At 42.7% G+C, this 26,579-nt stretch overlaps 1 protein-coding gene across 4 annotated transcripts in view; it reads left to right on the forward strand.

Annotated features, from left to right (window-relative positions):
• Window positions 1-26,579, forward strand: part of PHACTR1 (phosphatase and actin regulator 1) — a 527,020-nt gene that overhangs the window by 206,678 nt on the left and 293,763 nt on the right. Inside the window, exon 1 of one of the 4 annotated variants that reach the window (XM_036868642.1) lies at window positions 17,480-17,501. The exons of 2 other annotated variants lie outside the window; for them this stretch is intronic. The gene's annotated coding sequence lies outside the window, so the exon portion shown is untranslated. Of the gene's footprint in view, window positions 1-17,479; window positions 17,502-18,782; window positions 19,004-26,579 lie in introns of those variants that run through there. One more of the 4 variants, XM_036868640.1, reaches the window with a different exon arrangement.

Raw genomic sequence — 26,579 nt, forward strand, 5'->3', positions numbered from 1 at the left:
ACAAATGAGGTTCATGCCAGGATATTAGATACCTGACGACACCTCAGGATAGCTTTTCTCCTTTTGATCTGGATTCACATCTTAATGTCTTCACATTCCCAAAAGGTCCAGACTTTTCCCTTTTGGGGAATATGGATGAAGCAAGAGTGGGACTGAAGCTGAATCCGGCCCCTGTACCCTGACACCGAATTAAATCTCGGAGACAGAGTTTTGGGTGAAGTAGAAAAGAATAGCTTTATTGCTTTGCCAGGCAAATGTGACCACAGCGGGCTAATGCCCTCAAAACTGTGTGTCCCCATCTGGAAGGGGGTAGTGAGAAGTTTTATAGCAATGGTTCAAAGAGGTCGTAATCAGCTCGTGGACATTCTTCTGATTGGTTGGGGGTCAACATCATCAACCTTCTTGTTCCAACTGGTCTGGGATCTACATGCTTGTGGGCAGCAGACAGTTAACTTCTCCCACCTGGTGGGGTTTCTGTATCTGCAAAACATTTCAAAGATATTGTTTTGTGTATCCCTTGAGGGGGAAGCAGGACCCTGCCCCAAGGCTGCTCTATTGTTTCTTGACTGTTCCTCCATTGTCTCTGCATCCCCTCCCTTCCCTAATTAGCAACTGTTTGAACCTGCTCATTGGAACTCAGGAAAGGTCATGGAGGCTGAATGAAGCCTATTTCCTGTAACTTCCAAGAAATGGGGGACACAGAAAGGCTTTTGTGCCCAGGAACCCCACAGGGTCCTGCTCAATTTCAGGACCAGCAGTGTCAAACTTTGAGTGGACTCTTCGACTAGAGTTGCATTCCCTAGAAACCATGGACTCCTCAAGAGAGCTCCTACATAAACTACATTAGCCCACACCTACTGGGGTCCCAGCTGCAGCTGGGCAATTCTTAACTCAGCATGAGCCTTGTTTAAGGAGCCTGTAGAAGTCAGAGAGGACATTTATTCTTTCATCTTGTATAGAAAGGGAAAATACGGGTTGGTGTGTATATTGGTTTCCTAGGGCTGCTGCAACAAAGTACCACAAACCAGATGGCTTAAAACAACAGAAGTTGATTCTGTCACAGTTCTGGAGGCTTGAAGCTCAAAATCGAGGTGTCAGCAAGGCCATGTTCTCTGTCTGAAGAATTTACGGGAGGAACTTTTCTTGCCTCTTCTAGCTTCTGGTGGCAGACTGCAACCCTTGGTGTTCCTTGGTTTATAGAGGCATCACTCCAACCCCTGACTCCATTGTCACCTGGCCTTCTCCCCTGTGGGTCTCACATTATCTTTCCTATGTACACGTCTGTCTTTGGCTTTCTTCTCTTCCCATTAGGACACCCGTCACATTGGATTAGGACCCACCCTAATGACCTCATCTTAACTCGATTATATCTGCAAAGACCTTGTTTTCAAATAAGGTCACCTTCACAGGTTCTGGGGCTTAGAATTTCATATATTTTGGGGGGAGGGGGACATAATTCAACCCATGACAGTCCATAAGACTTACTCCATGGCTCTGATGAGCCATGGTTTTGAGGATCATTTCAGATTTGCATCAACTCCCAAGGACCCTGACAAAGCATGCATTTACTCACCAGATGGGTTAAACTCTAATTAATAGTTTCCTGCCGGCCACCTTGTATGTGTTTGTACTGCTCTTTGAGGGACACTCAAGATGTACAAAACCCTGTCTCTACCTCACCAGGTTATGTGCCCCTCTTGTGCCCCAGTTTCCCTGTCTGTGGCACCTTCCTCACAGGTTTGCTACAAGGATTAAATGAGATAATAGTCACTGTGTGACTCAATAAATGTTACGGATGACTTCGAACCAATGTGTGAACAAAATGCACCCATGGTTCAGAGAACAAATAAGAACCAAAAGCACAATATACTATATATTGATGCTACAATATAGAAGTTCAGATGAAGGGAAAAGAGCGTCTCAGATATTGATTTATTATCTTATTTATGGCATGCCTGTGTTTGCATGTGAATATGTAGATGTTGGTAACTCTGTATGTGTGTGTGTTTCGGTTTGGGGGTAGTTTGATAGGGGAGCAGTAATCTGGAGGATGAATATCTTTCTTGGGACTGAAAAAGATCTTAGGACCCTGTCTTCCTCATTTTATTTCTGTCTAACCATAGGGTTCCTGCAAAGCTGCAAGAACGAGCTCAGTTCTGTGTTGGGCCCTGCACTCACGTTGGCTGCCAGGCTGTGTGTCTTGTGTGAGAGGCAGTAGGCCTCTCTTAGGCTTGTGCCCTGAACAGGGAGGTCACCCCATGGCTGAGATATGTCTCCTTATTTTGCCTGGACCCTACTGCCCTGACAACCGGCTCAAACTCCCTGTTCATTGAGAGCCATTGATCAAGGCCTCTGCCGTGAGATTTCAGACTAAGGGTTGTAGAAAACAAGATAAAGAGAGTCGTGTTGTTCCTTAAAGAGCTATGCATACTTGCATCAAAAAAAAAAAAAAAAGAGTGTTGACTTAGCACCAAAACAAAACAAAACCGAAAAAAAAAAATCCAAACCCATTATGTACCTTTAGGATTTGAGGAAGAATCTCGTTTTTTTTTTAACTTCAAAATAGTCTGAAAGAATTTTCCACAGCCAGACTCCCTTTATTCAGAATTAAAATAATGGATCTGGAGCTACTGTAGCCACCTATCCACTTATATTTCTATTGCTATCATAGTAATTGTAATATTAATTGATTAATCTAGCCCAGGGCACTCAAGTGTCTGCACACAAAATTAGAATGTAATTGCAACAATAAAGAGATCAAATGAGATAATTAAAACATAAAAGATGACAAATGCTAATTCAGGAAGTCTTTTGTATGCATTGAAACATGTGCTACTTATTTATAAGGCATTGTTTGGAGATTCCTAAGGAGAGAGTTCAAGGCAGAATAAATTCTGTGATCTGCTTATACAAAGATATCAAATAAACGTACTCACACAAGGATTGATTGCAATACAATTGCAGGTCCAAGCGTACCTTCCATAGAGTGTTGTTTAGATGCATCTTTTTAGAAGATATAACACTGAACTGACATTAATGCCATGTCCACATTTCTCCTAAAGCTTCAAACTTGCAGAAATAGCATCTACAGGACACGGCAGGAGGAGGAGAAGACAGGCAAATGGAAGCAAGTCAACAATTAACTTCTTTGAGGCTTAGACGTGTAACCTGCATTCATAGAATTCAAAAGAAGGAAAAAAGACAGTCTGGGCAGGTCTTGAGTTACTCAAGCCAAAACCAGTTGGTTTCACTTTACAGGGCCCCTGGAGGGCAAGGGTGACTTTGTACCCTGGACTCAATTTTTATCCAATTTCTCTTCTTATTGACTATCAAAAGAAAGAGTCTAGGGATGGAGTCCATCAAAGCCTAGATGTTCACAACTTTCTAAAACTTTAGATTTCTATTCTTCATCATTTTTGTAACAGTCCCAGGCCCTGATCTTATTTTTTCAAATACATTATTCAGCCTATGCAGTCTCTAACTCCTGCAGAGCCAGGAATGAAGTGAGATTAGGACTCACTGATCTGACCAATTTCTGGTCTTCTTTTTACCCAGCTATCTATAGGGTTAGGCCAACTGCAGCGATCGCAGGGGGCCATGGACATATACACGCTACCAGTATGCACAGTGCCATGGTGAAGGCCAGCTACCACCATACTGCCACCATCACCAAGGAAGGTTCTTGGAGATAATGCAGTCATTCATCTATTCAACACTCAACACACACTTCTTGAGTGACTTTTATGTCAGCGAACCAAACAGACCAAGTTCCCTGGTCTCAGGGAGCTTATGTTCCAGTGAAGGGAGACAGAGTAAACAAATAAACAAGGAGATGTATAAAGTAGCGTCAGATGGCGAAAAGTGTCAGGGAGGAAAATAAATCAGGAGAAGTGTCTAACGAGTGACTGGGGAAGGGGTGCTATTTTAGAGTGTGGTCAGGAAAAAGCTCCCAAAAGGGTTGCTGAGTAGAGATCTGAAAAACCTGCATGAATGAGCCTCACTTTAATATGCCTTAAATAGACTAATGAATTCAAATCTTATGGGAATGAGATGCAAAAGATAAAACAGAATCCTTTCTCCGTGGTTCTGGGAAAATAATAATAAGAGCTAGTTTGTATTAAGTACCTTACAAGGATTAACTCATTTAATCCTCACAGCAACATTGTGAGATAGAAATGATTATCGTCCTCCTGGAGATAGGTTAGTAACTCACCCAGGGTTACATAGCTAGTGGATCGTGAGGCTGGATTTCAACTCCAGACCCCTTGAGGTTTGGGGGAGGGTTGTTTTTTGGAACAGCTGTATTGAGGTATAATTGCTATGCAATAAACTGCACATATTTGAAGTGTGAAATCTGAGAATCTTTAGCATATGTATATGCTCGTGAAACCATCATATCATCAAGATAATGAATCTGTGTCTCACTCCCAAAAGTTTCCTCATGCCTCCTTTTCACCACCTCCCCCCAATCCATCCCTTTTCACACTCCCATTTCCAAGCAACCACTGGCCTGCTTTCTGTCACTATAGATGAGTTTGCATTTCCCACAGTCTTATACAAATGGAATCATATAGTATGAACTCTTTTTTCATCTGGCTTCTTTCACTCAGCATAATTAGCTTGGGATTCATCCACATCACAGGTATCGACGGTTCACTTTTATTGCTGAGAAGTGTTCCGTGTATTGGATATACCCCAATTTGTCTCTCCATTCACCTGTTAGTGGACACTGGGCTATATTAATAGCCAGTTTGGGGCTATTACAAATTAAACTGCTATGAACATTCACGTACAAGTCTTTGTATTAGACCCACACTCTTAATCATTACATAATACAGCTGCTCTTAAAAAAAGGTTAAAATAGGACACATAGAGGCTGCATTGTGTGGCAAAATCACGATGAACCAGAACCGAGAATTCTCGATTCCAAAAGCTGTGATGTTTTGCTAGTCCAAGGGTAGTGAGTAGCCCCTGAAAAGTGCAGGTGTAAAGCCTTTCATTTAGATGTCGCCTGGTTTCTCTGTCATCTGAGGAGAGATGGCCCTAGATGACCTAGCACAGAAATCCCTGGTTTGCACTCTCTCCCACATTTACTAACGGTGTGACTGTCGACAAGTCACTTGTCCTCTCCAGAACTCTTTCCTCATCAGTAAAATCCCAGCCAAGTCTAAGGCTTACTCATGGCGCGTAGTAATTTGAGGAAAGCAGTAGATTAGCCAAGGCCAATCTTCATGCCACCCCACTGCTCTTTATTGCTTGCTGTACCCTCCTGACCACAGGGTCCTAGCATCTCAGAAATGCATGCAACCTAAGAAAGCACCGAAGAGAACCAAGGCCCTGGGAGTGAGGGGGGTGCCCGAGGTGGCAGGGGGACCTCAAATCCAGGTGTCCTGACATCATGTCCAAAACTTTTTCTTCTACACCAAACTGCTGTTTGTTGCTTGCTCAAGTTTTATATCAAGCAAGGGTGCTGAATTAAATGAGTGCCGTTTCTTTTCCCACTTTATCATGAGTTAGGGTGGCAATCATCTGTCTCAGTTTGTTTACTATACAATTTGTGATCAAACCACAGATGCTTCAGTCCTCGGGACACAGAGTAACACCTCGCTAGCTAGGTAAATGCTACCAAAAAGCAAACGTTTTGCAGGAGAGGTGTAATAAGAGAGGCAAATAAATGATTCCTTTCCCCTCTGCTATTGGTTTAAGTTGTAGTCACCCAAACTTTAAAAATAAAACCTGAAAAGCATTGTGGTCTCTGCCCCACACGGCAAAAGCACACCCTGTTGAATCAGCTCAAGTCTCACGTTTAACAACTGCTGTTTTAGGTTTAGACTAATTAAGGAATGATTCTTGGTACATGTATTCCTACCGCAATTAAATAACTCACAGTGTAGGATGGAATTGTTCAGGCTTCTTAAAATTGCCTTTCATCTTTCAGTGTTAAAAGATGGATTTCTCATACAGGATGCGTTCTAACTCATGGAAGCCTCAATATATTTGTTTTAGAGTGACTTTTCTTTAGTAACAATTTAAATAACGGAGTAATAGGCTGGAAGAGTTTCTATTTAGGATGGTGAAATATTCAGTGGAGATAAAATTGCTTTATAGATGGCTGGCCGGAATTCAGTTTAGAATTCAAACACTTGAGAATTTCAATACACTTCAAACCCTGAATGGAAGAAGAGATGAGTTCTCACAGGGCTTTGGGGACCATGTGCTGCCAGAAGGGACTGAAATGCTGACTCCCAGCCTCCCTGTGTCATGTCCTGCATACAGCTCGTCCTCGCTTTGCCATGTAAAAAGCAAACAGGTTGGAAATGTTTATGATGATAGCCGTGTTTAGTGAAACTCTAAGTGTTATGCTCGTTTATGCCATCTACGTTTCTCAGCCTCTTATGAATAGATGAATTCCAATGTTTGAACACATTTGCCCCCAATATGTATCATTTGGACAGAGACACTTGCTGTCCTATCATTGAAGGTGCTGGGACAAAAAAATAGGGGCAGACTGAAATGATTCTTACTACCTTCACCCAAGACAGTGGTGGCTTCAGAATATTTATATAGATGGGCCTTGGGAATTTCAGTATGGTTTAAAGTAGAGGCTCGTTGGGGATTTGGTTTTTCAGAGGTGTTCGCATAGCAAGCATATAGTTTTCACTTGGATGTTATGCTTACTGGGGTCCCTATGGCACCAAATCCATGTGAGCCATCATTTGCTACTGGCGAGGTTTACGGCCAAGGTCACTCACCCATGCCAGTTCACCTACAGAAAATCCTTGGGCCCCAGTACATTTGGATAAACCTTCAGTTGGTGAAAGGCTAAACCAGACCAGCAGTAAATATCCCTTTAAGGAGTATCCCCAGAGTGACAGCAAATTCGTTACAAGTAAGTGATGGTTAACCAGCCTCCTATATGGTGTCCATCACTTGGCCCATTGCATGCAGTGCTCTTAGTAACCATTTGTTATGGCATAAATCTCCCCTGTAAAGGAAGGGTCTTCCTTGCACAGTATAACTGTGAACAGAAGCATATAGAAAACCCTGGTGCAGGAGGGCTGACTGAAAGGAAAGAAGAGATAAGCAGTCTTGTCACCCAGCTCATTTCTCCAGGACCCTTGGGGAGCTTGCAGCCAGATGCCACTCCTGCTCTCTCACCACTTCCTGTCTCTCTGCTTGAATCTCATCTAAAGCGGGTGGGAGCTAAAAATCCTTCAAGTGTAACCCTGGGATTCTGGGGAACTGCAGAGCTGTGAATTATGTCAAGACAGGTGAGCCATTGCAACGTGAGTCAGGGACACAGTATTATGAGAATGGGGAGTGAGTGCTTATTGGCTACATGGTTTCCTTTTTGGTTGATTAAAATATTACTGAACTAGAAAGTGGTGATGGTTGCACAACATTGTGAATGTACTAAATGGCACTGAATTATACTCCTTAAAATGGTTAAAATGGTGAATTTTATGTTATGTGTATTTTACCCTAATTTTTTTAAAAGGTATTATGGAGCTGTAGTACGATGTTCCATGAGATACTTTTTAGGGGTTCATGGATGTGCATGACACATTCATTCTCTATCCTTGAAGGGTTTAGAAATGCAAGGTCTGAGGGAATGAAAAGGTCTTTCCTGCTCTTCCATGACCATGAAGATGTCTTTGCTTTGGTGACAAATGATGTAAACAGTCAAATAACTGCTCCACTGGTGGTTGAACTGACACCCGTCAATACATGATGAATTATAGAGGTTGTAAAACATGTGGGAATTCGTAAGATCTGAATGGCACATGTAAATTTCTTTTCTATTTAAGATTATAGTCAGGAACTTATGATACTGTAAATCTGTAGACCTTCTATGCATCTGGCCTTGGACTTTTCTTGCTTTTGCTGGGAAGATAGAAAAATGACTGATAAAAGATTATTATTCTCCATATTTAGATCCTAGTTCATTTTATGGATTATTAGCTTTGCCAAACTGCATGTGGAATTAATTGGAGACAATTGCAATGTTCTCACTACATTGCACCACTTCCTTTCATTAATTAAGAGACATTACCCTCTGTTCTACAGATGACAAAACGGACAGCTCTTCTTTTATTACCAGACAGTAGCCACAGAAAGAAAAGCAGAAATCACAGTGTGTCTGGGCATTAAGGTAGTGATAGAGAGCAGAAATCCCAGTGTAGTGGGTACAGGGAGAGAGGCTGCTTCCAACTTCTGGGCTCTTACGTACACTCAATTCTAAGCGTCTAGTTCAATCTGCCCAATTACAGTTTTACCTCTCTATTTGCTTGATGACAAAAGCCAGCTGCCTGGGAATGGAAAACATATTAAAGAGGATTAAACAGCAATGTAGTTAATTAAGAAAATCACCTCACCATTCACAATGACATATCTATAGTTAATTTTTTAATTAAAAAATAAATGGGAAATAAAATTAATAAAACAACGTCTATAAACATAAACTTTTTAAAAAAACATAAACTGAAAATAACTCCCTTTTTTGAATTTATTAAAAGTGTTGGGGGTTTGTGTATGTACGTGTGTGTGTAGCTGTGTTCTTCAACAAACCATATCTGTCCCCTTAAAATAATAGTGCCATCAGATTACTATAAGGGAAACAGCAGTTCCACGAGCATTTATTAAACATACACTTTGTAAGCCAGATAAAGTAGAAAGGACAAAGGAAAATTCTGGGAGTGGAGATCAAAGGGATATTGAAGACTTCCTGGTGACCTTTGGGTTGAGTTTTTTTCTAGTTCCTCAGTTATTCCCACACTCGCTCTGGTTTCAGGACCTTCACACAAGCAATTGACCCTGCCTACATCACTCTCCCTTTCTGCCCACCTTCCATCTGGCTAACTCCCACTTCTCCTTCAGTCCCCATATAAAGCCACTTCCTCCAGGAAGCCCTCCTTCACCATTCCTCCAGACTAAGTCCTATTACTAAGCACAACTCTCTGTTTCCCCTCCAATAGCTCTTAGCACTCTTTATCATTGTTGCATGTTTAATTATCTGCCCTTGAGCAAAACTATAAGCTTCAAAACAGCAGAGACTATGGAAAAAAACACATGGAAAAACAAAAATGTTTATTTTTGAATGAGTGATGTATTGAATTAATGACTTGGGGGAAAATCAAAATCAAAAGTAGTGAGACTGTTCATGTTTGTATGTCCAGAGCCTGGCAGAGAGAAAGCTATTAATAGCTATTTGTTGAATGATCGAATGAACATACAAATGAGTTAGTGAATGAACAATGAAACTCTAATGCTGTTTCCAATCTTTTTGAACCTTAATTTTCTCCTCTGTTGGCTCATTGTAGGTACTTGATGAGCCCTTCCACATCACTGAAGGAAAAGCTGAGTTGAGTGGTCCAACAGACGTAGATAGATGGTTCTGCATCCTTAGTCAAAACAGACTTCCTGCTCCAGAATATTTGGCGTTTCCTAGGTAATGATGACTAAGACAGTCAAAAACACTGAGGGCAAAGCGATGACTGATTGTGGGTGAGCAGGATGAAGGAGCTAAGACTGATTGGATTTTTTTAAAACAATTCCTCATGATTGTGACATTAGCATGAAGGCTGAGAAATGCAGTTGTACAGATTATGGGTTGAAGGGAACATGTCTAAATAGAAGAAAGTGTGATTAAAGGAAAAGGGGGTATATTTTCGCCAGCTCTAGGCCTTAGAAACAAAACCCGTCGTAATGATTAGAATAGAGTTAGTGGTGGTGATGAGGGTAATGACAAACGTCTCTAAGATGTGTGTCTGCTCGGTGCCAGTCATGATACTAAGAACTTAACATGGACCACCTCATTTACCCTGACAATAATCCGATGACCTAGGCATTATTATTATTATTATTTTATTTTTATGCCTGTATCGTGTCTTAGCCGTGGCATGCAGGATCTTTTGTTGCAGTGCACGGGCTCTGCATTGTGGCGTGTGGGGTTTTGTCTCTCTAGTTGAGGCGCACGGGCTCAGTAGTTGTGGCGCACAGGCTTCGCTGCCCCTAGGCATGTGGGATCTTAGTTCCCTGACCAGGAATCGACCCCGCATCCCCTGCATTGGAAAGCGGATTCTTTACCACTGGACCACCAGGGAAGTCCCTAGGCATTATTTTTATCACCTTTTTAGACATGTGGACTTGTTAAGGGTCACAAGCTGAAGTAGTAGGGTCAGTTTAAACCCTGGCTCTCCCCAGTTCCCAGGTCTGATCCTTGAACCCTATGTTACGTTGCTCTAGGAGAGTGTAACGGAGGCCATGATTCTCTTCCAATCATGGTTGTTTTTTGGGGTTTCTTTTTCTTTGGTTTTTTTGGCTGCACCACGTGGCATGTGGGATCCTAGCTCCCCGACCAGGGATCGAACCCGCACTCCCTGCAGTGGAAACGTGCAGTCTTAACCGCTGTACTGCTGGGGATGTTCCCCAGTTGGGTTTTGTTGTGTGTTATCATCTACATTCTATCAACATGGATCGATAGTTCAGGAAGGGCTCAGATATGTGATTTTTGGCTCCGGTCTCTCTTGAGGTTGCTGTCAGTCAGTGATGTGGGATTGGGGGAGAGGGTGGGGCTTCTGGAAATTCTCTCTATGGTCTCTGCACATGGGCCAGGTTGGGCTTCCTCATAGCATGGTGACCCCAATGCAGTCACCTGCTTACGTGCCAACTGAAGGCTTCAAGAGCAAGTATTCCAGCTAATAAGGTGGAAGCTGCATTGCCTTTTATGACCTAGCCTCTGTGGTCCCACAGAAAGGCTCCTACTGCACAGGCTACAAGCACAATCCAAGCACCCCTCCCCTCCCCCAGATTCAGAGGGAGAGGAATTCGATCCCACCACTTGACAGGGGAGTGGCGAGATTCTAGACCAGTATGTGGGATGGGAGATATAGTTGTGTCCACCTGTGGAAAATATAATCTGCAGCATGGAGATCTGGGGCCGGGGCGGGGGGGCAGGGGTGTAAGAGGGAAGACACACACACGTGGTCTTTACCCTTCGCTGGAGGTTTCATTTAACTTCCACCAAAGAACTTTACAGAAGGAACACGGCAGTCTCTTTACACTTTAGACATGAAGAATGGAGGCTCTACCCACCTGGCTGGTTCATTCTGCACCTGCTCTCCACCAGGCCACTTGATATATGCATTACAGACGTCACCCCAGACTCCCACCCAGTTTATTATCATTAGCATCTCATACGGGAAGAACAGAGGCTAATTAATTTGCCTCCAGTGAGCAGGGGGCAGGCCTAGAGTTCAATCCCAGAGCTCTCTCCACCGCATTCTCCGCCTTTCAAAACCTCACTCGCCCCATTTTTAAGGCCACTGTGTGTCCCCTCTCCCCTCTTGTGTCTTTCTTGGGTCTTAGTCCTTTTTGGACACAGGTCATCACATAAATTCCACACGGTGCTTTGGAGAGAATTAAAGGGTATTTATCTTGTAGAAAGAAAAGGAAACTGCCTACCCCTCTGGGAAACTGCTTTTTTCTCTTGTTCTCACAAAGTAGAGCTGTCACATGGACACTATGCTGAGCTGGCCAAAAAGCAATTTGAAAGATGGCTTCTGAGATTGGCAGTCGCCTTGACTTGGCAGGGAGTGAGGTATTAACTGCTCTTTTATAGATTATGCCTGAGGCCTGAGATCTTCTTCCTGTCAGGCTCTGTCTTCCTTCTGGGAAGCTCTGTGTGAAGCAGCCCCCTTAGCTGTGAACAAGAATCTTTTGACATGCTACCTCTCTTATTTATGGTATTGCAGGTCTTCCGAGAGAACAGAAACAGGCTGGTCTAAGTTTAGCAACCTGGTGAGCTTAATGTGACTTTGGCAAGAAGATCTCAATACAAAGAGTCTTAGTTAGTTGGCCAAGAATAGCAAGGGACAAAATAAGCTCGTTTAAAAAATAATAAATGGAAAGAGAGAGAAAACGAGAAGAGGTGGGGGAGGAAAGAAGAAAATAAAGAAGGAAGAAGGGAGGGATGGACGGAAGGAAGGAAGGAAGGAAAGAGGGAGGGAGGGAGGGAGGGAAGGAAGGAAGACAGAGGTCATGGAAGTCGATAAATTCACCATCTTAATATGTGCCAACAGCAAACTGAGTAGAAAGAAGGTGTGGTGAGATAGCAGAAGAGGGGTTCACACAGGCACTGTCATCATTTGAGCCCCCTAATGGCATCTCCAGTGCTTTATTATTATCATGTAATATCTAATAATATGTAATACTAAGAGTAAACATTGTCCATCAGTTAACACTGTCACTGTGTCAGAGTGATTATAGACATGATCTCGTGTAACACCCACAGTAACCCACAATATTGCCATCCCTTTTTACAGATGAGGAAACTGAGGCCCACAGGGCAAGTACTTTGCTCAGCAGTTAGCCCTGCTCTGGGCAACGTATTGTAAATCCGCCAGGTGATGACCAAGGGCTGGTCCCTGAGGGCACGGAGAGCATGTCCAGGCTTGAGTCAAAGAGAGTTAAATTTTCTCAACTTAGCCGCTCTTCTAGCTCCCCCCCACCCCCAACCGCCAGACCTTCCAGGGCAACCCCTCCTCCAAGCCTGAGGCTGTCCCAGGCTCCAGAGTCTCCAGAAACCGCCTCAGTAAGAGGTTTTCTGTTGACACTAAGGCCATTATGCTGTGTCTGTGGGTGGAAATACGTATTTATTATTCGAAGCATTAAGTGTGTTTTCCCTTCATTTCATTGAAACGAGAATTTATTAATCCCTGAGTACATGCCGTTTATTTAGTGGTGTTGTGGAAACAAAGTGGAGAAAGCAATTAATAAATTTGAGCAACTGACAACCTAGCAGGAAAACAACTTGTATCTCAAGCCAGAAGCCAGTGAGCACGGTCCCTGGGCACCCATGGGCAAGCCATTCTCTGGTCCCTACACTTTTTTAAAAATAGATTTTATTTTTTAGAGCAGTTTCGGCTCACAGCAAAATTGAACAGAAAGTACAGAGCGTTCCCGTATACCCTCCCCCACCCATGCACTGGCCTCCCCCGTTGTCAGCATCAGGCACCAGAGTGCTACATGTGTTGCAACTGAAGCACGTACACTGACACATTACTACAAGGGCGACCCTGACACATCTCTATCACCCAAAGTCCTTAGGTTACATAAGGTTTCATCCTTGGTGCCGTCCATTCAATGAGTTGGGACAAATGTATAATGACATACATTATCGTATCATATAGAGTAGCTTCATTGCCCTAAAACTCTCTCTGTGCTCCACTTATCCCTCCCGTCCTCCCAACTCCTGGCAACCACTGATCTTTTTACTGTCAACATTGTTTTGCCTTTCCCAGAATGTCATATACTTGGAATCGTGCCTTATGGAGCCTTTTCGGATTGACTTCTTTCACTTAGTAATGGACGTTTAAGGTTCCTCTGTGTCTTTTCATGGCTTCATAGCTCATTCTTTTTAACGTGAATAATATTCCACTGCCTGGGTGCACCACAGTTTATTCATTCACCTGCTGAAGGACATCTTGGTTGCTTTCTAGTTTTGACAATTACGAATAAAGTTACTCTAAACATCTGTATGCAGGTTTTTGAGTGGATATAAGTTTTCAGTCCGTTTGGGCAAATGCCAAGGAGTGCAACTGCTGGATTGCAAGGCAAGAGTATGTTTAGTTTTGAAAGAAGCCACCAAACTGCCTTCCAAAGTGACTGTGCCATTTCTCATTCCCACCAGCAATGAGTGAGCGTTCCTGTTGCTCCACATCCTCATCAGCATTTGGTGTCGATCCCCCTACTTTTTAAAGCACGACTAAACTGAATTATGTGGAAATGACTCAAGAGCCAGATATAAACCCCAAAATGACTCTGAGCAACGAAACTAAATGTCACATCCTGTGATATTGATGGGGCAGGGTTTCTCATGCCCTTACTCAAAGCCACCATACTCTTATTCTGCACAAAATATTATTAAGTTAGGTTTTCTGTTTTCTCAGCCCACTAAGAATTGGAAGCATTGAAGAGATGGAGAGACTAAAACTGTAAAACAAGACACATGCAATAGCCTGTTGACAAATGAGTTAACAATCAAGTATGCAATCTTGCGTTCTTTAGAAGCATACCTGCATATCTACTTGTCATAACCAGTGTTTCTAAGAATGACCTTAAAACACCTGTTGAAAGAATGAAATGGCATTCAAGATACCACAGCTATTAAAAATCGAGGCTAAGTTCCTACCTTGTAGATTTGTTGTTGGAATTAAATGAAATTTATGTAAAATGCTTAACACAGTGTCTGGTACAGAGTAGTACAAATAAATATTGGCTGCTATGTAATGATGGTGATGGTAATGATGGTGATGATGTACCATGTGGTTAGACAATTAGAAGAAGGAGAAATGGGAAGAAAAGAGTAGTAGAATTCCTTAGGCATTTATTGAGATCCTGTTATATCCCAAGGTGAATTCAAAAGTAAGTGGTATGTGGTTCCCCTTCTTGAGGAAATCTTTGTCTAGCATAGCATATAATTATAATAGAATGTGATAAATGTTATAACACATCTATTTATAAAAGTGCCATGATAACACAGATGAGTTGGCTGTTAATTTTGCAAGATCAAGGAAAGCTACAGTAAATATTGGAGCTAGGCTGGATGGATTTTGCTGTTTGGTGAGGGGTAGGCATTTTAAGGAAGGACATTCCAGGCAGAAGGAACAGACTTTAAACAAAGTCATGGAGTCACGGAAATCATGGCACAGTCAAGAATGTAGACCTGGGTAAAATCAAAGAATGGTTAGCCAGGAGATGGGCCAGAAAGTTCCCAGAAGGCCAATTGATGATTGCCTTATATCATGACAAGGAGTATGGATTTTATTTGAAAGTTAGCAGGTTGCTATTAAAGGCTTTAAGCTGAGAAGCTCCATGATTTTTTTTTTTAATACTTATTTTGGCCGTGCCAGGTCTTACTTGCGGCATGCAGGATCTTCGTTGCAGCACGCAGACTTCTTAGTTTCGGCATGCATGCTGGATCTAGTTACCTGAACAGGGATCGACCCCGGGCCCTCCTGCATTGGCAGCGTGGAGTCTTACCCACTGGACCACCAGGGAAGTCCTGAGAAGCTCCATGATTAATGTCTGCTTTCAGTGCATGTTCACGCTGAAGGCAGGATAGAATATGAACTTGAATGGGTGGAGAGTGGAGGCAGGGAGACCAGGCACGAGTTCTTGGGTTCATCTAGATTATCGCAGAGGTCCTCAGACTTGAAAAAAGGTGAGGGGCTGGGAGAAGAGGACAGAGAGAGGGGGTACATAGAAAGGACAGTCAGCATGACTCTGAGGTCCCTAACTTGGGCGATTGGGACAACCCAAGGAAGGAACTTTTTATAAACCTGAGGTTTATTTTTTTAATCTTCACGATCCTCTGGTGGCACGAAAGAAGCTGAATCTTTAATACTATTTCAATTCCAAGCTTATTTGATATTTTCTTGCTCCACCCAAGAGAACACCACTTGAATTATGCCATAAAGCTAGAACCAAATGAATGCAATTCATTTTTCTAAAAGTTCCAAGTAGAGATAGACAAATGTGTACTCACAGAACAAATTTCAAGCCAAAATGACCGAATATAGCGTGAAGCTGGGACATCTAATGTGGTAGCCACTGGCCCCTTGTGGCCATTGAACACTTGAGATGTAGCTCCTCTTAACTGAGATGTGATGTGAGTGTAAAACACATACAATTCATATCAGATTTCAGAGATTTAGTATGAAGAAAAGAATATAAAATATTCTGTTAATAATTTTATATTATTACATGTTGAAACAATATTTTTTTAAGATTTTTAAAATTTTAATTAATTAATTAATTAATATATTTTTGGCTGCGTTGGGTCTTCGTTGCTGCGCCGGGCTTTTCTATAGTTGCAGCGAGCAGGGGCTACTCTTCGTTGCGGTGCACGGGCTTCTCATTGCGGTGGCTTCTCTTGTTGCGGAGCACGGGCTGTAGGCACGCGGGCTTCAGTAGTTGTGGCACATGGGCTCAGTAGTTGTGGCGCACGTGCTTATTTGCTCTGCGGCATGTGGGATCTTCCTGGACCAGGGCTCGAACCCGTGTCCCCTGCATTGGCAGGCGGATTCTTAACCACTGCGCCACCAGGGAAGTCTGAAACAATATTTTGAATATACTGGATTTGAGGTAGGAGGTAGATGGGCCCCTGGGCTGGACAGCTGGTGTTTGTCAAGCAGATATATTACCAAAATTAATTTCACCAGTTTTTTTTTCTTTTTTAATGCAACAGCTAGAAAATTTTAAATTACATACATGGTTCATACTGTATTTCTGTTGGACAACACTGGTCTAGGAAATTTGATTTTTGCAGTGTCAATATTGAAGGACTATATGCAGATCAAAGGTATATTTTGCGTTATTGCTTTTCTTCCCATTACTAGTATGGGTCTCACTGTTGTGGTCCGAACGTGGGTTGGAAAAGAATTTCCAGACTCTAGGCAGAACGTAAAGAAGATAGAATTTATTAGAGGGAAGGGTCCCTGTCAGAACAGCAGGCCGACTTCTTAGTAGTCTGGGAGAGTCGAGCCTGAACATGTGCTATTGATCAGTTTTTATAGCCAGAAAACAAAGGAATGGTCCGAGGTGAAAATTTCGTTTACTGATTGGTGGAGGCACATATACCTTCCTTCTATAGGGTGGGAGTGGGACAGGGCAGATGCCTTTCCTTATTTGGGACAGGTCCCGTCACCCAGGTGGGCTCAGGAATTTTGTAACAATCACAACATGGTGGGGAGTCCGGTAGGGGGTGTGACTCTGACACTTTTTCAGGCAGGGTTGTCCTTTGTCCTTGGAACACCACACTCACCACCTGATGTTTTCTAATATTTTACTATATAGCCTTATTCTCATTAAGAAAGAAGTAGTTACCACAGCAGCTGCCACAATACATTGTATTTACCACACCTGGAGAGAGAGGTATAAACAGATATCAATCTGTCATTCAGGTTTACACATTCATGTGTTTTTGTTTTTGTTTTTTCCTGTGTATCTTGGTCTTCCTTTGTAAAACAGAGCTCTGAGAGTAGGAAACTTGACTTCTAATTCTCACCTATATTACTGGCTTTCTTTGGGTCTGGACAAAGAGAATAATAATTATCCCATGCCCACTTCAGAGGGATATGTGGATAGATAGTTACAAAGTATTTTGCAAGCTATTCTTTGGGCACAGTATCAGTCTAATGTCACACAGTTTAATATAGCAATGGTATCTACTGTTAGTACACTGGTGGAGTCTGGCAGGAAAGACAAGGTAATTTCCTTGGGTGGATGTGAGTGAGGAAATGCAGAAGGGAGAAAAGAGATCAGACCAGGAAAAACCAAAAGAAGGTGACCAATGTTAGCATTTGTTTCCCTAGACTTGAACAGTCCTTTTGGAGTATATCCCATATTCAGCACTGTCTCCACTGGCTGGGAGGAGACTGGGAGCCCAGATCCTCCAAGGCATACAGTTCATCTGTCTTTGACATGGAAAGAGCAAGCAGGTTGGAGTTTTTTAGTGTTGATTATTTCATGATGCTTTCAATGTTATGCTCATTTATGCCACCTAAATTTCTCAAAGATCTCATTCGTGGGTCAATTCTGTTTTGACATACTTGCTCCTCAATATATATCATCTGAACAGAGATGACAGATGCTAAGAAGGGGAAAATGGGACTGAAATAATTTTTTTAGTTTCACCCAAGACAAGTGCTGTCTCCAAAATATCCATCTAGATTGGCCTTAAGGATTTCCACATTGTTGATAGTAGAGAATGGGGTTTGGCCATTAAGTGGTGTTTGCATAGCAAGCATGCAATTTTCAGTTGGATGTTATGCTTATTTGAGGTGGCTGGAGGAGGGTTTAGGAAGATCAAGGTCAGGGCAGGGGGTTGGCTAAAGACCTCTCAACCCAATCTACCCCTTTGACATTTCAGGGAACTTAGATACTGTGGCTAAAGTAATAAACATTCTAGGTTTCGGATTTCATCTGCACAGGTGCTATAAATCTACTTGAGGCTTTTCAACTGATGATGCACTCTGTCATTTGCAAATCCACTCACTGATTTACCTAAATCTACAGACAGCCGTCCTAAACGAAAATCAAGGAAACTGCTACAGTTACATCTTGAGATGTTACATCTTGAGAAATCCCTGCTAACTCAGCATTGGCATTTAGGAAGTCCTCTGCCGGAGAAAAATCACACCAAAGGGAAATAAAAATACACTGCAAAAATGCAGCAGCTCCACTAAAATTTCTTCTCTTTTTAAACATTTTTTTTGATGTGGACCATTTTTAAAGTCTTTATTTAATTTGTTACAATATTGCTTCTGGGTTTTTTATGGGTTTTTTTTGGTTTTTTGGCGGCCGGGCATGTGGGATCTTAGCTCCCCGACCAGGGATCGAACCGACAGCCCCTGCATTGGAAGGCAAAGTCTTAACCACTGGACTGCCAGGGAAAGTCCCTCCACTGAAGTTTCAAGAAAGATTAATTTTCATTGTTTGGTGTTTTGAGTGCCTCTCCCTCCACGCCGAGGAAGCGGGGGAGGGGAGATAGATGGGGGAGGGGAGTGTGGTTTTCTGATCAGAACTCAAATAGCACAGTTTGAATTATATAATGGAGCTGCTGTGAGTCAGGTGACAGGCTCACTGAGTAATTCCCTGCAGAAGGAGACAAACTGCATGTTAAAAAGCTCAACAAATACTCAAAAAAAAAAAAAAAAAAAAAAAGCCCAGGCCGTGAGTTCCAGACTTGCAAGCTGCAGTTTCCTCTGAATTCTCTCCGGGCTGAAACAGCTGGGCGGGCTGGCTGAGTCCCAGGACTCATAGAGGCTGCGGAGAGGCAAAGCCGAGTGCAGGTCGGGGGTCTGGCCTGGGTTCCCGGGTTACTTTCTGTTTCATTTAGACATGTGCCCTGTTTCTGAAACTGGTGGCTTCCAATGTCAAGGAAAACGCAGGACTCCTTGGAGGCTCCAGCCAGGCTTTTAAGAACCGGGGCTTTGTAAAGGTAAGAAGCTATCCGCGTCCTGCCGCCTGGGGGTTGCCGCCTTGGAGGGGTCTGGGTGCGAGCAGGGGACGCCAGGACTCTGCCAACTTGTTCTGGGATCTGAACGAGGCTGGAGAAACCTTCTGCGGAGGGGTTTTAAGGTTAGGAAAGGGATAAGATGGACCCTTCCCGCCTGGATGGGTGGCCCCCCCAGTCCTTGGTGACTTGAATTGACCCCCAACTCCTGTCTGCGCTCTTCCCTTCCCCAGTTCCATCCCATGAGGGAGTTGCTCTCCTGTCGGGGAATTGGCATGGGCTGGCCCGGGGCTGGGAGGGAAGGAGAAGGGGCTACCCGGCACGGAGAGGCTGTCTGAGCGTGTGTAGCATGTGTATTTCAGAGCCTGACACTTGAGATTTGTTGCTCAGGCTAAGAAAGCGTCGTTTTGGGGAGCCAGCGAGCAGAGGCAGGGGAGGGTGCCTGTGTGAGCAGAGAGCTTTGGGAAACCTGTGAGGTAGGCATTTGAGGCTTAAAGCATTGCACTGCTGTTTGCGTGCTTGTCAGTCGGATTTTATATTGGTTTTGTATTTTGTTCAGTTTGGGGACTTTTCCCTTTTTGGAGCTGCCACTATCAATTGATTTGGTTTTTCAGTCCTCGGACTTGCTTCACTGGATGTCTTGAAACCCACTGGTGCCCTTGTAGCTGTCTGGAAGTCAGAGATCGATTAGGAAACTGGTGCTATTTTTTTCAGATCAGGGAGATTCACTTGCAAATCTCACTGCCGTGGAGACTTGCTGGGAGTCCTGAACGCCTGCGGAGGCCGCCAGCGCTTAGGAACCTAGGGAAGTTTCTGACTTAAAGAGACAGGAGAGGGAAAATTGAATGGGCAATTGTTAATTCCCGGAAGGTGGGTGCAGGGAGAAGTTGTCAAGGATCAAAAAGAAAGATGACTGGGAAAATGAAAGGATAAGTAAAGGATGGGTTTGGTGGGATCCCAGCTGGGGCTGTGGCATTTTGAGGTTTGCAGCATGGGGATAAAAATCAATAAGCAAACTGATAACAGCACACTTGGCATGAGTAAGATTCTTTTTTTTTTTTTTTCCACTGGGTCCTAGAGAACCTGAGAAATAGGCAGGCCGTGAGTTTGGAAGAGTTCTTTTTTTTTTTTTTTAACCTCTTTATTGGAGTATAACTGCTTTACAATGGTGTTTTAGTTTCTGCTGTATAACAAGGTGAATCAGCTGTACATATACATATATCCCCATATCTCCTCCCTCTTGCGTCTCCCTCCCACCCTCCCTATCCCACCCCTCTAGGTGGTCACAAAGCACCAAGCTGATCTCCCTGTGCTATGCAGCTGCTTCCCACTAGCTATCTATTTTACATTTGGTAGTATATATAAGTCCATGCTACTCTCTCACTTCATCCCAGCTTACCCTTCCCCCTCCCCATGTCCTCAAGTCCATTCTCTACATCTGCATCTTTATTCCTGTCCTGCCCCTAGGTTCTTCAGAACCTTTTTTTTTTTTTAGATTCCATATATATGTGTTAGCATGTGGTATTTGTTTTTCTCTTTCTGACTTACTTCACTCTGTATGACAGAGTCTAGGCTGGAGAGGATGTGGAGAAAAGGGAACCCTCTTGCACTGTTGGTGGGAATGTAAATTGATACAGTCACTATGGAGAACAGTATGGAGGTTCCTTAAAAAACTAAAAATAAAACTACCATATGACCCAGCAGTCTCACTACTGGGCATATACCCTGAGAAAACCATAATTCAAAAAGAGTCATGTACCACAATGTTCATTGCAGCTCTATTTACAATAGCAACCTAAGTGTCCATCGACAGACGAATGGATAAAGAAGATGTGGCACATATATACAATGGAATATTACTCAGCCATAAAAGGGAACGAAATTCAGTTATTTGTAATGAGGTGGATGGAAGAGTTCATTTCTAATTGCTATTCTTCTTGACCACAGAAGGTGCTCTAAACAAAATATGGGGATGTTAGAACCAGAGGGAAAATGTGCTTAGAATGATGCCTACAAAGATGTTTTCAAGTTTCTGCTGCCCTTCCCTTCCCTTCTTTCCCATCCTACTCCCAGTTTTGGGCAAATTATGTGATTTGAATGTGTCTAATATAAACAACTCCTTAGACTGATACAGTTATCACTGCGAGAGGATATTTGGGTACTAGAATAAAAATGATCTTGAGTCAGTGGTTCTTAAATCTTTTAGATCATGGACCATATTTGGGAATTGAAAAAACTTAGCTGACGGTGAATTTCTACAGTCCTCTCTCTACTGTGGCCCTGACACCCCCATCTTCTGATGCTCAACAAACAAAACTGAACAATGACAGCAAAGCCAAAAGGCATAGAATAACAAGGTTTCTAATTAAAGCCCACTTTTGAAATATCGATAGCATAAAATTATAAATATTCATAATATAAGAAAACAGTTTATGGAGCCCCTTTTGCAAGCCATGGTAGTCCCTCAAGAAAGCACCACTTAAATAATTAATGTCAGCACAGTGAGTTCCTTTTATCCAGATTTCTATCTGTTGAAACTTGCTGGAAATCTGCGTTTCTGCACTTCAATAATATAATGAGGATGGAAATTCATAAGGGTAACCTCCAGACACCACAAGATCCATCAGTGCCTTCTAAATCACAGAAGAGTACATGATGCCCTGAACACTTTTAGTGTTGAGTGCACTTTCTTCCTCTCTAATTCTCTAAAATTTGGTAATCTGCTTAAATTGTGGTGCCCACATTTTTCACACCAAGACCCAGGACTTGTGGTCTCACGGAGGATTTTTACGTTACTTTCAGGGTGAGGGACAGTTTGGGAAATGCAGTTCAGATGCCAGGTTGCAGTTTAGATGTCCATTTCGGGGACAGTTCAATAGTTTATGGGACAACTGGTCAGAAGGTATGAAATTGAGAAGCTCTTGAAAATCCAGTTCTCATAGAAATACAGATGCTTTGGTTAAGAGCATAAGTTTTTTGGTGTTCCGATTGACTTGGGTTCGAATTCCAATTCTGCCACCTATTCAGTGAGTGACATTGGGGAAGTTTCATGACCTTTCTAAGGCTCAGTTTCTTCCTCCGTAAAATTGGATAGCGACAGTACTTACCTCAGAGGTTGTATGGGGGTAAATAAAATACCGTGCAAATACAACAGCACCTAGTATGGTATCTGGCACTGTTGGTGTCTAATAATCAGTATCTGCTGTTACTATTGTTATCACTTTTGGTACCTTTTGATATGCCAGAGACAAAGCATATACTGTGCAACTTTATTTATTTATTTATTTATGACATCTTTATTGGAGTATAATTGCTTCACAATGTTGTGTTAGTTTCTGCTGTACAACCAAGTGAACCAGCTATATGTATACATATATCCCCATATCCTTTCCCTCTTGTGTCTCCCTCCCACCCTCCCTATCCCACCCCTCTAGGTGGACACAAAGCACCGATCTGATCTCCCCGTGCTATGAGGCTGCTTCCCACTAGCTAGCTATTTGACATTTGCTAGTGTATGTAAGTCAGTGCTCCTCTCTCACTTCATCCCCGCCTCCCCTTTGCTGTGCAACTTTAGATCAACATTCGTGATCCTCAAAATGTTCTGGAATTAAGTCATTAGCACGTCTATTCCTCTATATGAGGAGGCATCATTATCCCCATGTTTTACACAGAAGAATCCATTGAAGTAGTTTAAGGCACACAGGACATCAGTGGCAGCATCAGATGGGGGATATTGGTCCCCAGACTCTGTGCCCTACCCCTGGATCACACCACTTTTGATGGTCCTGCTGGGGGTCCACATCAGGGGTGGTTTAACAAGGGCAAGGTAGCCCTTGTCTCTAGAAAGCCTCAGATAACCTTCCCAGGGAAGTATTGTAGTTTGGTGCTGAAGGCTTGATTTTCCCTGCTTCAGCCCTCCTATTAGTTGTGGCCCTGACCTTTTCTCCTCCTGAACTTGCTGAGTGCAGAGTCCCTACAGGTGTCTCCTATTTGGCCAGCTCATGCCGATGGGTGGTAGTGACCATGAGTACCCAGTTCCAAGTGTCCACTGGGGACAATACAGAATCTGCTACCCTTGTTCAAGCCCTTAAAGACTGTGTTTCTATTTTCTCTTTGCAGATTTCTAACATAGGGATTTAATGCCTCCCATAAAACAAACTCCCCATCACATACTCTAAAGTCCAAAGACAGTCATGTAATTAATCTAAAGGGTAAAGATGTCAAAAGACCTTTACTTTTGCATTCCATAGGTATTCAGCTTCCTGTAAAATTCAGAATCCACTGGTACAAGGAAGGGGTTAAGAGAAGGGATTTCATAAAAGGTCTTCTAGGTATCTCCTGGGTTTCTCAAGGAAACTAACTGAATAAAAAATCCCACTTGGGATAGGTCATAAAATGGCAGAGTGAAGAATAACGTAGAGTGACTTCTTCTAAGAAACCTACCGCAAAGACAACACCAACGTCTAAAATTAAGAGAAACAGAAACAAATCCAATAGAATTACAGAAAAATAAGATTCTAGATTCAAAAATAACAAAGCAAATTTTGAAATGTAAAAACACCCCGAACTTGGAAATATTATAATGCTAAGGAAAAAGGAAAAAAAAAGAGTGGAACGTGAGAGAAACAGCGGAGAGAGTGGGAATGAAAGAATTGGTTGTGAGTTCAGTCCTGGGCAAATCACTCAGTTGAATCTGTTTCCTCATTTATAAAATGATGACAACAATTCCTACCCTACACCCAAGGCTACTGAGAGGAACAGATGAGATACTGTGTCAAAACTAGAGAGATGACAGACCCTTAGAACATTCCCCTCCACAATGCTGAGAACTTGAACTCCATCTGACCCTATCAGGCAGGTGTCCATAACTATACAGTAGTAAGGAAAATTGACCCAAAAGGAAAGAATGTGTGTGTTACTAAGAAACAGAATTTTCTTCTTAATAATGCAGAAGAAAGTCACTTTGGATAATCCATAGCTAATGAATAACCAATTACTATTATACTAGGGCTTCCGTAACAAAATACCACTAGCTGGGGTGGCTTAAACAACAAAAATTAATTTTCTCACATCTCTGGAGGCTGGAAGTCCAAGATCAAGATGTCGGAAGAGTTGATGTCTGCTGAGGCCTCTCTTGAGGATGGCCACCTTCTTGCTGTGTCCTCACATGGCTTTTCCTCTGTGTGTGCACATCCATGTGTCTTTTCCTCTTCTTATAAGGACACCAGTCCTATTGGATTTGGACCCCATCCATATGACCTCATTTAACTTTGATTATCTCTTTCTAGGCTCTATCTCCAAATACAGTCACATTCTGAGGTACTGGGGGTTAGGGCTTCAACTTATGAATTTGGGGGAAACACAGTTCATCCTATAACAGCTGTTAATTAAAAGGTATATTCTTGTTCTAGGAATTTAGAAGGTTTATAAAATAAAATGGCATCTGTCTAAAGGAAAATGATATCTCTGAATAACCGTAGGGAGACCATGCCTTGGAAGGTAGCCTGGTAGACCTGGGCCAAGATTCAGGAGAAACTTGACTTTCAGGCATATTTCAACTAAGAGGGAAAGTGAGGACCTTGTGTTTTTCACTTCCACCTGGGTGTTCTGTCAAAGAACTAGCAGATTGTCCCTAGCAAGGTTGCATCTCTATGGTGAAAGCTGTTCTTGGAGGATGGATTTAACATTGCTTGGGATTAGATGCTCCTCTGAGGTCAAAAGGATTATGGCATTTCATGGGTTAGTTTCCCACTTCCTTTCAATATTCCGTCTCTTAAAGGAAGTCAAAAATTGATCCTACCACCCGGGTTCCTGCCATGCTCAGCGTGGTCATGCATACTTTCCACAGTTTCCTCAGTCCCCAACTTTCCCAGTTCCCATTCAGTAGGAACCATGATATTCAGTGATATGGTTACCTGAAATACACACACACACACACGTACACACACGTGCACACACGCACCTTTATTTATTCCACAAACAGAATTTGTGAATAGAGAGGAAGATGATTTGTAAGTGATATGTACACATCACTTTCTTCCTAAATTTCAGATCTTTGATTTCAGAGAAAGGGATATGGGGCCCAGCTCGTGGCTGAGATGACCCCACAAATATGGGAAGTGAGGGGAGCTGATGCCTATTCTAAATTCACAGGCGTGAAAAGGCATGAAGGAGAGAGTGGTGTCAGGGGAGGAGCAGGTGATTCGCAGGTGTACACGGATAAGGGTGGGCATCCCCCCTGCCTTCCTCTCCCCCTCCCCACTCGCAGCTGCCCCTTTAGTTGGACCATTTGCATCCTCTGGTGGGGCACGTTGTAGCTCCCTGTTAGCAGTGTGGATGCTAGAGCCACACAGGGCACATGAGGACATCATGCAAGCAAGGCACGTACCTTGATTTTCCTTTTTAAATAACTGATGGTGGTGAAAAATTATACTGGGAGGAACAAAGAAGCACATATTTAGTAACTTGTAAAAACCCCATTGTGTCCTTTTTCCTTAAAAATAAGGTGTGCTTCCAATGCCCAAGAGGAAAGAATCAGTTCCCCAAGCATCATGGTCATACCTCCTGATACTTCCCGGTACAGTGTCAGCACAAACAGGAACTCACTCCATTACTAGTAGCTTTCCTCTTTCACCAGGATGCATTCCAGAGGCAGGGGAAGTAATGGGTTAGTGCACCAAATCAGTCTGCCCAACTTTCAAACTATTTGGATGCAATGTGCTCTCTAAGTGTCAAGTACTCTCGTTTGGGTTATTAGAAAGGAACTGTTGAAAGGAACTATGATGTAATTCAGAATATATCAGTGCCTGTATTATTTAGCCCTGATTTTAAGGTTCATGACTTGCCAGAAAAAGGACCTAAAGGCTAAAAAGGATAAGGATGCAGACTCAGGAACAAACCATCAGATTTTAAGAAAACCAGTATTGGTTCCCTTTGGCTTTCATGTAAATTAATAACATAGATTAGGAACTCTTATTTAAGTTGGTTTGTTCGTATGTAGACTTTCTCAAATAAAAATGTGTTTGGTAAAGCACAAAATAAAACATAACTACCTTGGAGTTTTTGTTGTTGTTGCTGTTATTATATTTAATCAGTAAGCACTTACTATCTACTGCAGCTAAGGAAAGGGTGTTATGCAAAGAGTTTTGCAAGGTAAGATGAATCAGATCTACCCACATCTATTTAGAGAAATAAAACATGTCCATACAAGTTTTAACAAAATAGAGAAAATGACAACTTCACGAGAACAGAAACAAATGGTTATTGAGGTTGAAAAGAGGGAAATATTAATTCCAGCTAGAAAGGGTTTTAGAAATGTTTCAAACAAGAGTCTTGAGGGCTGAATAGGTATATTTCAGCGTGAAGGGTGAGGAGGCAGAGGACATTTCCAAGAGAGGAGAGGGAGTAAGCGAGAAGCAAAATCATAGAAGAAGGCACACCCGGATTGCATGTGAGGCCAGGAGGCCAGGTCAGTTCTTTTGGAGGAGAGGGTGAACATTGGAAAGAACTTGAATATCAAGCAGAGAATGGCAGGGTTGGAGCTTGAAACTAGATGCAGGGC

The sequence above is a fragment of the Balaenoptera musculus genome, chromosome 11, assembly GCF_009873245.2.
Source record: "Balaenoptera musculus isolate JJ_BM4_2016_0621 chromosome 11, mBalMus1.pri.v3, whole genome shotgun sequence".
NCBI lineage: Eukaryota > Metazoa > Chordata > Mammalia > Artiodactyla > Balaenopteridae > Balaenoptera > Balaenoptera musculus.